Below are 14,426 nucleotides of genomic sequence, written 5' to 3'. Positions count from 1 at the left end.
ACTTATCTTGTGCGGTGTTAATGCCACCGGAGCTGCTGGACTTGGAGTTATGCAGCTCTGTAGGATCATGTAAGGGGGCGGAGGGGGGCGACTTTAACTTATGTTTCACTTTATAATGAAAAACACGGGATATTGCGCGACGAGCGCCGGATGTTTATTGGTTTAAAGGTGAATTATAACTTATAACATGAAACTTAACTTAGCTTAGGCGAACGAATTGAAAGCTCTATGGACTGATTGAAAGGTAGAGAGAGAGAGAGAGCGTACATGACATTTCGAGGATGGTACAGGGATCGCACTGCCTCTTGAAAATAAGTGCCCTTTTGGAGCGAATAATATGTTCGGAGCAGACCTCCGTAGTGAATTTTCTTTTCTTTTAAAGTGCAAAAGTACTTTGCCGATATCGGGCCTCTACCTCGTCTCACTGTGATTCGCTGGTATCCAAGCATATATAGTATATGTATATATATATATATATATATATATATTACATCCATTGGCCCATTCACATACTTAACACGTCCTTGCCTTTAAATATATGTATATACCAAACTTACACGCGATTTTTTAAATATATAAGTAAACACAAACATACCCGCACTCTATCTGCGCAAAGATAACCTTTTTTTAATAAAACCATACATACACATATACATATAAAATAAAACATACAGTATTTTCTCCACACGAATTATAAGAAAAATATATACCAAACTTACACACGATTTAAAACATATACACACAAACATATCCAAACTTTATTTGCACAAACAAAACCTTTTAATAAAACTATACATACACATCTATTGTGACATTCATATATTCACACAAACAATTCTTAAAATAAATAAGTGGTGGTCCCTAAGTGACAGTTTCGCTCTCAATTAATGTATAAGTTAACACATCCAGTTCCCACAGTCAGAAACTGTCGAGTTGCAGGCCTTATCAGGTGGCCGCGCAGTTAAGAAACTTTCGACTCCACACACTGAGCTCAATCGACCGGAGGCCGGCCAGAACACTCGGTCAGCGAATGATCGCTACTGGCCGGATATCAAATGCCGACCAGGCACTGCAGCGCTGCGATCAGGCAGAGACCTCGAGCTGCAGCTGGATTAAACCCTTTAATTGGTCTTAAGCCAACCACCGTTTATGAAATTTATTCTCAGCGTTGCTCTTAGTCAACTGACGGAACATTAATTCGACATTGGCGCAGCCGGTAGGATACAAAAAAGTATCAGAAAAAAAACCTGGAGTGGAAAATAAATTAAATAATTTAAATTTTCCAGTTCTCGTGAATATTAACGCAAAACTTTTATAACTCTTCTACTGGGAATTTTATTTTAATTTGGTTGTCCAACAAAGAGTGGAAAGAAAAGTGAAAGGCAATTATCAGTTAAAACAACATAAAATTAAAAAGAAAATTAAGTTAAACAAGAGCAAATAAAAAATTAAAAAATATAACAATAATTAATCAATTTTAACAAAACAAAATGTATTTTACTGTAACAACAAAATAACAGCATTAACAATGACACAGCAAAATATCGCCGCACCCCAACTTGTGGCGTTAACTGACAACAACTGTGTTGTGGCTCGTCGGCAGCTTAAAGACATCATGCCATTTAAGGGTGATCCAGAAACCCTTTATGGACTATGTTATTTCACTCCACCAAACTAGTGATGTGCGACAACAGAGGAGCCATCAAGAGGAACTTGGACGGACACGTAACGCGGTCATTGGGACTTCCGAACATAGAAGATTGGCCTACCCTTAGATCTAGACTAGTGGCCGAATTTAAACATCAATCTCCGAACTACAAATTACTGGAGAACTTACAAAGAATATCTAAAATCATTCTGCGAAGAAGCGGAAAGACGACGTCAACTACTGTTTTCGAAGTTACATTGGAAGGTAATCAAACTGATTTATTTAATAACGTTCAGGCAATCAGATCACTGATCATAAAATTACCAATGCTATTACTCTCTATTTTGGCTCATCATGACATTTCAGACTCAAGATCGTTAATAATCATTGCACAAAATGAGGGGATATATGAAGAACATATTAATATTGAATTAAATAAATATACAGAAACCCGGAATAAAACCGCAAATCCTAATCAGAATTTTAAATCACACAAAATCAATACAAATAAGCAAACCCAATATCGACCAAGTTATCCACAATATTCTCAACCATTCAAACTTAATCTTTACACACCATCATTCAGACCTACTTATACACAGCAAATCCTTAACAACCAACCCATGTGGCACGTACCAAATTATTTCAAACCCAACTAATACATGAACACACAATCGATTCCTCACACAACTTTTTTCCCACAAAATTCCAAAAGGATTCAAAATCGTCAAACAGCTTAACACCATAGAGGAAATACATACCCTCAACCACAACAACCCTCCACATCTAAAATCTAATCTAACTTTCCAGTTGCCAAAGGACTAAGACCCTCGGACAGTGACCAAACCAGAATGTCTATTGACGATTTCAAGACGTACATGTATACGAACAAATTCAACGAAATTATTATGCACAACAGTATTATGACCAAAATCGATACCATGGGTCGATTAATAAAGGGCAACAGACAGAACCCATCCAAAATTAAATCTAACCAAATCAAAATAGTTCTGAACCAAACGAAAATTTTCGGTCAATAGCCTCGGACAACAACAACACATAGAAATATCATATAAAGGTTACACATACAAATGCCTTATATTATAATATAACAAGAATAGAAGCTAACTTTGGCACTCCGAAGTTTATATACCCTTGCAGATAGAACTTCGATGACTAGGATACAATATAAAATATATATATTTATGTTAAAAACAATGAAGTAATACCTGCTTTCATTTCATTCACCTATACATCTTATATTTTCAGTTTTACATTCACAGATTGCATTTTTGCCCCACATCTAACGATCGTTTGTATGGCACCTATGTAATAAAGTCGTTCGATTTACATTAAATTTGACACAAAATTTAAGACTGATATAAAATGGCTATATCTCAAATTTAATGAAAATCTGCTGAAAACTGAAAACGTTATAATTTTTAATTATATTCAATTCTTGATCGTTCCTATTGCAGCTATGTGATATAGTAGTCCGGTTTTTTATAAGAACAATGCAAAAAAATGTAGTTTAAAATTAAATGGCTATATATCATATTTGATGAAAATTTGGTGAAAACTGAAGAAGTTATAATTTTTAATTGTATTAATTTCTCGATCGTTCCTATGGGAGCAATACGATATATTAGTCCGATTTTCATAAAATTGTACACAAAATTGTAAAATAATATGAAATTACTATATCTCAAATTTGATTAAATTCTGTTGAAAGCTGAAAAAGATTCTCGCCACCGCGTCAGTCTTCCGTCAACAGCTACCGCCATTCTCATTCCTCTCAAATTTCTCCATCGTTCCTATGGGAGCTATATGATATATTAGTCCGATTTTCATAAAATTGTACACAAAATTGTAAAAATTGTATCTCAAATTTGATCAAATTCTGTTGAAAACTAAAAATGTTATAATTTTTCTTGTAAAACTTTTCCGATCATTCCTATGGCAGCTATATGATATAGTCGCCCCATCCGGCCCGTTCCGACATATATACGAGTTAGAGTATATAGAAGACTAACTGATAAGTTTCATTCAAATAGCTCCAAAACTGAGAGACTAGTTTGCGTAGAAACGGACAGACGGACAGACGGACATGGCTAGATCGACTCGGCTGTTGATCCTGATCAAGAATATATATACTTTATATAATCGGAGGTGCCTCCTTTACTGCGTTGCAAACTTCTGACTGAAATTATAATACCCTGCAAGGGTATAAATATGATCAATAAAAATATATTTTGTTTTCCTATTCAAAATACTATTGTGAAGTTTTGACATAAAATGGTCCTATTACATTGAACAACTCTAAAATGTTACCATGCAATAGCATTTTTAAAACCAATGAATTATTTTATGTACATATTTTTTTCAATAATTACGATATACTCATTAGCAGAAAACTGTTAAAAAGTTCACAATCAGTTATAAATTACACAAATAATACAGTTACCCTTTTTCACAAAACATTCAAATTAATTACTTTAAAAGCAGAAAAAAACCAAATATTCCATAACAAAATTAGCTCAGAAATCAAATAAAAAAATAAACTTTGAATTATTTCGACGAGATCACCTGAAACAGGAGGAAACTTTAAGGTTGAAAGGTTTATTAAGTAAATTAAAAAAATTTTAATATGAAGGAGACAACTTAACATATACAAATACCATTAAACACGTACTAAATACAACGCATAGATCCCCAATTTATTCAAAACAGTTCCTACTTGTTCCTAGTGCAGGAAATGCTTATACAGGGATTAATAAGGGAAAGTAATTCACCATACAATAGTCCTTCTATTTCTTCAAATAGAAATGGACCCAGAACCTATATCTAAAACTGCATTCTCCACTAAATGCGGTCATTACGAATACGTTCATATGCCATTTGGCGTTAGAAATGCACCCGTTACTTTTCAAAAGAGCATGAACAATATTCTTCCACCATTGCCTAACAAACATTGTTTAGTATATCCAGACGATATAATCATTTTTTAAACATCTCTTATTGAACATTTAAACTCATTACAACTAGTTTTTTCCAAACTTGCCGAAGCCAATTTAAAATTACAGTTAGATAGATGTCAGCTCTTTTTATACCCTTCCAGGGTATTATACGTTCAGTAAGAAGTTTGCAACGTAGTGAAGGAGGCACCTCCGACCATATAAGGTATACATTTATATTCTTGATCAGGATCAACAGCCGAGTCGATCTAGCCATGTCCGTCTGTCCGTCTTTCCTTCTGTACGTCTGTCCGTCTTTCCTTCTGTACGTCTGTCCGTCTGTCCGTTTTTAAGCTATCTAAATGAAACTTTGTAGTTAGTCTTCTATATACTCTCTTTCGTATATAAGTCGAAACGGGCCGTATCAGACGACTATATTATATAGCTCCTATATAATAAAATTAAAAATTATAACTTTTTTAGTTTTCAACAGAATTTGATCAAATTTGAGATATATCAATTTAATATTACTCTACAATTTGGTGTACAATTTTATGAAAATCTGACGACTATATCCTACAGCTCCCATAGGAACAATCGAGAAATTAATACAGTTAAATATTATAACTTCTTTAGTTTTCAACAGAACTTGATCAAATTTGAGATATAGCAGTTTTATATTTCTTTACAATTTGGTGTAAAATTTTGTAAAAATCGGACTGCTATATCATATATACCATAGGAACGATCGGGAAATTAATATAATTAAAAATTATAACTTTTTTAGTTTTCAACACAATTTCATCAAATTTGAGATATTGCCATTTTATATTAGTCTTGGTGTCAAATTTTATGAAAATCTGACGATTATATCATATATGTACATACAAACGATCGTTAGATGTAGAGGAAAAATGCAAATTTTTTCTCAAGAAAACGTGCTTTTCACTTCAAAGTCTTAGAAGAAGTTTAAAAATTGGAATTAAAAAAAAAAACTCGACAGCGTTACCTGGGGCATTCTATAATATAACGAATGAAATTGGATTTTTTTGATTTCCGATGATCCAGAACCAAGTTATGATTGGCACCGCAATTCAACTTTTTTCGAGACACGTCGGACAGGTTCTACCATTGCCATATTTTTGAATATATCTTTATAAAAGTTTTATAAGACATTTTTCGAATGTTATACTTTCATCTACCATTCGTTAAATAAATACATTTTAACTGTGTCGCCGGGGAAAAATATTAGCATTTCTTTTACAATTAATTTTTGACATTATTTAATAGGACGACGTCTTCTCATTGCTTGAGATCACCAATCTCTTAGGAAGGATACATAATTTAAAAGAACCTAATGCCATGTTACAAAGATGGAGAGCCAAATTGAACGAATACCAATTTTAAATCAATTATATTAAAAGGAAGGAAAATTCAATTGCCGATGCATAATCAATAATTAAAATTGAAAAAAAAAAATCATCATAGTGAAGTTACTCAACAGAAGAAGACAAAAGCAATCTTATTCATTTAACAGAATCACCAATAAATCACTTCAAAAAACTAATAATTTTTACTACAACCGATAAAAATGAAGTATGGTATTCCGAATCTTCGGTAACTCCATTACCACAATCCAATATGATGTAATGACTTTCGAAAAAGCCAAACAAATTTTACTTGATCATTTTATTTATAGAAACATCACCATTTATATTGAGAATCGATGTAGATTTTAATATTATTCAAAGAACATACAGCACAAATTATAAATCCCACCTACACTTAAGTAATTCGCAGCCTCTATCTATTAAAAAATGTTTTTTCATATGCTGAATTCAAAGAAATCATTCTTCAATCACATGAAAAATGTTTACATCCAGGTATTTATAAATTGATAAAATTATTTAAAGAAAATCATTTTTTTCCAAATAGAAAACTATTAATTCAGAATTTAATAATTAAACCCACTGGACAAATACCTGCTCAAATATTCTTATACGCTGGAAACTTAATATTAAACACTCAAAAAATTAAAGAATTAATGAAGATAGATAAAGATAAAGTCCAATTTAAAAAGGAAAATTAAAGAACCCATTTAAGACATGTAACAACGTAGAAAAGATTGACGAAGACCATTACAAAATAACTAACCGAAATAGGGAAACCCATTTCTACAAAACACAATTCAAGAAGAACAAGAAAGGAACAAAGTTTCATTCAGATACCTTCAAAGCTGAGAGACTAGTTTGCGTAGAAACGGACAGACGGACAGACGGACATGGCTAGATTGACTCGGCTGTTGTTCCTGATCAAGAATATATATACTTTATATGGTCGGAGGTGCCTCCTTCAAACTTCTCACTGAAATTATAATACCCTGCAAGGGTACAAAAGGATAAAAGCCATACAAACTGTTGATTTATTTATCATGGGCATGTCCTAGGCTGTCATCAATAAAAATTCATCAACAATAAATCGATGATTCATCAACAATTCATCAACAAATGCATCAACAATTCATCATCAATTCATCATCAATTCATCGATGTATTGTTGATGAAACATGGATGAAACATCGATGTTTCATCAATAATTCATCGATGTTTTATCAAGAAATTTCTCAACGGCCGGGCCATGGTACTACCGACGACTGCCGTCTAGACTACCGCCGTCACTGTATCTTGGGCAGAGCGTCGTAGTAGAAGTCGCAGTCGGCAGAGGGTCGATTCGGTAGAAGTCGCAGTCGGCGCGTTGATGCCATGATGATGACAGAGGCCTATTGATGACACGCGGTCCAGCAGGGTATTTACTCTTCTCAAGCAATCCAATTCAAGTGCCGGTTGTGAATGAACATCACTGTATAAGAATTAATTTAAGGAAAATCAATGTTGTTACAAAATCTTTTGAAACAATTCGACATAATAGGTTCATCTGTTAAATTTCTTTTTGGCACACTTGATGAAAATGATAGGATAACAAGAAAGGAAGGTAACTTCGGCACGCCGAAGTTTATATACCCTTGCAGATAGAACTTCTATGAATAGGAAACCATACAATACAAATTATATATCTTTGTAATAAAAAACAACGAAGTACTACCTGCTTTCATTTCATTCACCTATACATATTATATTTGCAGTTTTACATTCACAGATTTGCATTTTCCCTCTACATCAAACGATCGTTTATATGGCACCTATATGATATAGTCTTCCGATTATTATGAAATTTGACACAAAATTTAAGACTAATATAAAATGGCCATACCTTAAATTTGATGAAAAGCAGCTGAAAACTGAAAAAGTTATAAATTTAATTGTATTAATTTCTCGATCGTTCCTATGGGAGCTATATGATATAGTAGTCCGATTTTCATAAAATTTTATGCAAAATTGTAGAATATAGTAGAATGGCTATATCTGATCCAATTCTATTGAAAACTGAAAAAGTTAATAATTTTTTTGTAAAAATTTTCCGATCATTCCTATGGCACCTATATGATATAGTCGTCCGATCCGGCCCGTTCCGACATATATACGAGTGAGAGTATATAGAAGGCTAACTACAAAGTTTCATTCAGATAGCTTTAAAACTGAGAGACTAGTTTGCGTAGAAACGGACAGACGGACAGACGGACAGACGGACAGAAGGACAGACGGACAGACGGACAGACGGACATGGCTAGATCGACTCGGCTGTTGATCCTGATCAAGAATATATATACTTTATATAGTCGGAGGTGCCTCCTTCACTGCGTTGCAAACTTCTGACTGAAATTATAATACCCTGCAAGGGTATAAAAATGAACAATGAACAATTGCAGAAAATTCAATCCAACTTCATAAATTTAATGATGTCATTAACTTCGTGAATGAAGGAATGCAGAAACTTACTAACTGCGTAAATAATCACGATAGTATAAACATACTTGTTTATAAACTCATCCAATTTATTGAGTACATAGAAGACATAGAAATGGGCATGCACTTTCACGTCTTGGGCTTTTTAACCCAAAATTAATCAATTACGACAAACTAGAAAACATTAACAGCCAAAATATACTTTTTATCAACAACTTCAACTTGGGTTGATCACAATAATAATGAATTACTACTTATTTCACATATCCCTATCCCTATCAAGACAATAAAGAAGTTAATAACTATTGTAATCAAAATATAATTAAACGCAAGAATCCAATGTAGTATGCTCACATATTGAATGCACACTGTACTCAGTGTTATGCATTAATAATATTACACTCACATTGTAGCACTTGGCCACAATGTGCATTAACAAATACAAGACCCAAGCAGTTCTGAAGTGCTCGGTAATATAATCGTGGTTGAGTGAACTGGAGCTTGATAGTGCTTAATCGACACATTCGACATGCGCAGCTAAGTCACTATGTTAGCTATACATATATGTACCTCCGCTCTTCCAGATCGGCTCTTCGCCGGTCTCTTTATATATATGTTTATGCAAAAGCAGTAACCGCTGCTCTGCCAGCGACACTTATCCATATATACTTAGATTCAGAAGGATTGGCCACTGCGCTCCCAGAAGACTAAGCTAAGCCAACTACATATTTAAGACTAAATGTACATTCGAGATATGACCATGAAATAGAACAGATCGTTCTTTTTAAATAAATAAAGTGAACAATAAGTAAGGAAATAGAAATTATTCAATATGCTGAACCAAATATTATACTTACATGAAATCTTACTGAAACTACTATTACACAAAATTGTCAAGAATTAAATAGCGATATAAAAATAATAACCGGCACAAATCCAGTTGCCTGTATTATATCCTGACATACCAGCCTAAGCATAGGTAACCCTTTATAACGGGAGGGAAGTGACATATTCACATTTTCATACAGACAATTCTTGAAATAAATAAGTGGCGGTCAATAAGTGACAGTCGCACTCTCAATTAATGTATAAGTTAACTCATACAGTTCCCACAGACAGAAACTGTCGAGTTGCAGGCCATATCAGGTGGACAACACACGTAGTTAAGAAACTGTCGACTCCACACTCTGAGCGCAATCGCCCGGAGTCCGGCCATTTCACTATATAACTTTAGTGTTGCACCACTGTAGAACCTTTTTTGAATCGCATGATCCTTTTAGAGTATTGTGTGCAAATTATAATGATTTGTACATATTAATCTCTAAGGTAGATAGTTTTCCAAATCTAAAAGCTTTAATACTAGCCCACTTGGTATACACGCAGAAAAGTAATCTGGCAGCACGCCAGCAGTTAATTTCCTCGTACTCTTTTCTATATTTCCTATCGCACCTACCCAACAGGCACGTGCCTAGTTTCATACGGGCCACCTGAGTGTACTGACCGTAGTGCATCAACGTCCATATATACTGTCTGTTGCACTACCTATTTCGCTACATACTGTCTCTTGCAACAGTGTCTGGATCATCTAAAACCTTGTAATACTATCCAAATTCAGACGGTACTTCAATGACTTGATGAAATATCTATCTTCCTCTAACAGTTAAATAATTATCATAGGACCTCTACATTTTGGAATTAACTTTGTTTGGTGACTTTTTATTTTCACAAGATATAGTCTCCCACTTTACACCAAACAACTATAACCTTAATTTGTGTTATATACTGAAGGTGAAATATTTTTAACCGTTTACGGTCTTTCTTCAGTCATATCAGCCTCATGTAACGTGTCACATGTTGGAAGTAATCCCAAAGAACAGGCTACTATGTCTATAAACATACGCATCCATGTATCCACAGAATGGTTGACCACATTGCCGATAGGGTATGTCAATCGTGAATGAGAGGTACCTTAAGATATGCCTTATGCCAGCCATGTGTTCAGCATGCGTGTTTTGATTTCGTTGTGCCAATTTTGACACCGAATGCAATGTGTCTGGCCTTGTTGTAAGAGCTTGCCACATAAGCTCTCCTACTACGGACTGATAAAACGAAGGATCCACCTTTTTGCCCTGAGGGCTTGTGCAATCTACTTGGAAACCAGCATCCAAAGGTGTCTTCGCCGACTTGCAAAATTCACTCCCATAGGTATGCAATAAGTCCTTGATATATTGCGTATTTCCCACAGTTATCGGTCCGAGGCCGCCGTCTCTCTCGATTTCCATGCCCAGGAAATGGTTAAGCTTACCTTTGTCAACGCACTTGAATGACTGTGAGATGCTGCTCTTAAGTTTCAGCAGATCCTCGTGCGATTGACAAGCTATAAGTATATCTCAACATATACAAGGATCAGTGCAAGATTACCTTCTCCACACTGTTTGTACAAACATGGCTCGTTGTCACAGCAACGAATCCCAAATGCACCAATACGCTATTCAGCTTCTCATTCCAGGCCCTTCCTGACTACTTCTAACCATATATTGCTTTCTTCAGCAGCAATGCCCTATCAAGATTCGTTTCATCTGAGTACCCTTCCGGCTGCTTCATATAGACCTTCTCACTCAGATCGCTGTTTAGATACGCGGTACACACATCCATTTGATGAAGATGTAGCTTGAGCTCCGCAGCAAGAGCTATAATAAAACGTACACTCTCCAATCGGCATACCGAGAAAATTTTTCTTGGCAATTAACACCCAGATGCTGTGAGCATCCTTTTGCTACCAATCGAGCCTTGAAGCGTTCTATTTGGCCATCTTTATCACGCTTCATGTTGAACACCCACTTGCATCCAATTGCTCGCTGATTTTTGGGTAAATTAGTGATCTGCCAAGTCTGGTTGGCAACCAGAGGATCATATTCTCTTGCCATGGCTTCACACCACTCCTTTGCATTCGTACAATCCATCGCCTCTTTGCAAGTTAACGGAATCGGAACATTGTCCACAACAAGGGTGCCTAGGATATTGTACTGCTTCTTAGGACGTCCAGGTTTTCCAGTGCGGATGATCTTAGGGCGACCAGGGCCCCTGCATGCCTCCTCCACGACATACTCAGCCTTTTCTTCAGCACTCTTGTACTGATCTGTGCTCTCATCGGAGCTGCCGGTGTTCTCTTTGCCCTAAGGTGAAATTTGCTGCCCTTCCTCGGACCCTTGTCCAGAGCAACTACAAGAGATCCGAACACTTTTAGGTGTTTTACACAAGGTCTCTTACCTGTCCACGCTTCCATAGGAGTCATAATCTCTAATGCGCTGGTAGGTGAGCGGTTTCGCAGATAAACTGAAGTGTTGACAGCTTCTGCCCAAAAATTATCTCCCCAGTCCCGCCTGGAACAGAAGGCATCTTGCCATCTCTATTAGCGTACGATTTGCCCGTTCCGCAACTCCATTTTGTTGGGAAGTATACGCTATTGTTAGCTGTCTGTCAATTCTATGCTTCCTCAGACATTCGTCAAACCCTTTATTGACAAATTCTCCACCAATATCACTTCGCAGGCACTTAAGCCCTCTTCCTGTCTGTTGTTCCACAAGATTCTTGAACTCAATTAACTTGGATTGCACAGAAAAACAGAAATCCTCCTGGACTTATAGTCAATGAAAGTCAGAAAATACTAGGAAGCTCCTTAGCCCGATTACTTGCTGCTGCTGGGAAAGGTTGGACATGGATTTTGCTTACCATACACGTTTTGCAAATAACACTCTCTGGCAACCGGATATTATCTATCTCTCGAACTATCCCTTTAGATATCATCTCTTTCATACTATAGAAATAAATATAACTATATCTCTTGTGTAGCAAAATCCCATCAACAACTGACACGGCAAAACATTTACTTCGACCACCTTCAAACAAGTATAAGTCACCAATCTTTGCATCTTGCATCACCTTGGCATTTTCTATGTCAAAGGTCACCTTGCACCTGTTCTTTACAGCACTGCTCACGGAATAAATATTTCCGGTCACCTGTAATTCTGCTTGAAGAAAATCAGCATCGGCCAGTCCGATCTGTTCAGTGTTTTTAAACTTATTATAGGTCGTCATGCTCTGCCCTTGCTCCATCAGGTTGTTGAGCAGTTTCTTGTATATCTGTACTTTTCGTATAGGCCCTTTTGGTTAATGAACCTCCTTCAACCTGGTCCATGTCTCCACAGCCGTCAAGCAATTCTTGATGTAGGTCAATTGAGATGTCTTTACACTCAATGTTATTGTTGCCAACGCCTTACTGTCCAAGGTCTCAACATCTTGTCCTTCTGGAACATTCGTTTCAGTTAGTTCTCCAGTCGTAACCGTCCACAAAACGGAATGCACCAATACAGATCGCATCTGTATTTTCCATGTGTCATAGTTCGTCTCCTCTAACTTATCAATTTGATTAAGAGCAGTCATTGTTCTTAATCTCGGGTCACAAACCGCCTAACTTGAATTCCCCTTGCCTGGGCCCATAACCTCTTGAGCGAAAGAATTCAATGCGACAAATTAGAAGACCGTGTGAAGTTGAAAGAAGTAAACTAAAAATGAGTATACATATTTTCTTATTCTGTATTCCTTAGAGTAAGAAAAATATATATTCTGTATGGTCTCTTTCTTATACATAGCGTGCATTGTAACAGAGAGAAATATACAGATTACTTTATTTCTACAGGGGATAGCTACCGTTTAGTTTTTGTTGCTAAAGAGAGTTTCAATCAGTAAAGTCATCAAAAATATTGACGAAAATGTTATATAGCCTATCGGCAGGTAAAAAAAAAATGAGTGTAGTTCCCCAGAAATACACCAGTTTTAGGGTATGGGGTGACTGCTACCACCGGCGGGCACGGAGAGGAGCAATCCTCTATGCGTGTCGCCAGCGGTCACACCTCTAGCATGATGTGAGCATATCATACTAGTTATTTCACTACTGCCATCACCACAACAACTCAGACCAAGGTATGCCGCACGGGTGCCGTCATCGACAGAGACTCTGACCTGGAGAGCGTAGAACTCACCAAAAAGGGGGAAGAGAGTCCCCAGTTGGACTTTTTAGCCAAATTCATGCTGACTTTAATGCGAATTTTTACCTTATTAATTCAATGAATTTGTCTTTAAACCATTTTTGCTTCTGTTACAGATTGACCAACAAAATTATAATAAATCAATAACGGTGGTTAAATAAGCTAACAAAATTATAATGCATAAAAAGTACACAAACTCTTGAAAATATATTACTAAGTTCATGTTAATAGAATTCTGTTCTCTAGATATTTTTGATTTTTTAGAGAAATTCTACGTAGTATCCCGAAACGGAACTACGTCAGCACAGAATCCAACTGAGCAGCAATCGATAAAGGAACTGAATGCCTGAAAAGCCCCTGGTGACCCTCTCCCCTGACGCAAACGGTTGGCCGGATGGAAGCATTGTGGGATGGGGCCAAGCTGGAGGAGGTGTACAGGGAGCTAATTCCATCCATCCCAAAAGCGAAGGTACTCTCCCGATTGCTATCCAAGGCGACCGAGCGCTGAAGCTGCTGCAGCGTCAGAATCCCCACAACCCAACCGCAGACTGGAAGATACTGCACATTACGATCCCGTTACCCAAAGCGGGGGGTTCATGCGCAGTCCTCTAGATTAAAAAGGAGGCAGAGGACATCCTGTATCCCAGATTCGTGAAGATGGCGTTGGGTATGGGTAGCGTCTACCTGCGCCTCAAAAAGCGCCATCCCGGGGATAATCATGACCACACCCTGAAGGCAGGCGAGGTGGAGAAAGACCTAGGTCTGGAAACCATTGTTGACGCCGCCCAGGAACTAACGCTGGATAAGTCAGAAGAGGAGGAAAACGGTGATCTGACGATAGTAGTCAACCCGTCGAGTGGAGTTGAGCCCAGTACCCATATCCCAAAGGGGGCTGCAGCTCAATCTCCATAAG

The 14,426-nt window shown here is 36.7% G+C and overlaps 1 protein-coding gene and 1 pseudogene across 1 annotated transcript in view; one reads left to right on the top strand and one right to left on the bottom strand.

The window, feature by feature from the left end:
• The window catches only part of LOC110185378 (uncharacterized), a 348,293-nt gene that overhangs the window by 279,550 nt on the left and 54,317 nt on the right, over window positions 1-14,426 (bottom strand). The gene's annotated exons all lie outside the window — the stretch shown is intronic.
• On the top strand, window positions 13,856-14,425 carry LOC147642668 (uncharacterized; annotated as a pseudogene).

This window comes from Drosophila serrata, unplaced genomic scaffold, assembly GCF_035046125.1.
Source record: "Drosophila serrata isolate PLE 108 unplaced genomic scaffold, ASM3504612v1 contig_373, whole genome shotgun sequence".
Taxonomy (NCBI): domain Eukaryota; kingdom Metazoa; phylum Arthropoda; class Insecta; order Diptera; family Drosophilidae; genus Drosophila; species Drosophila serrata.
The sequence above is the reverse complement of the archived record's forward strand: the minus strand, read 5'-3'. Positions and strand labels throughout refer to the sequence as shown.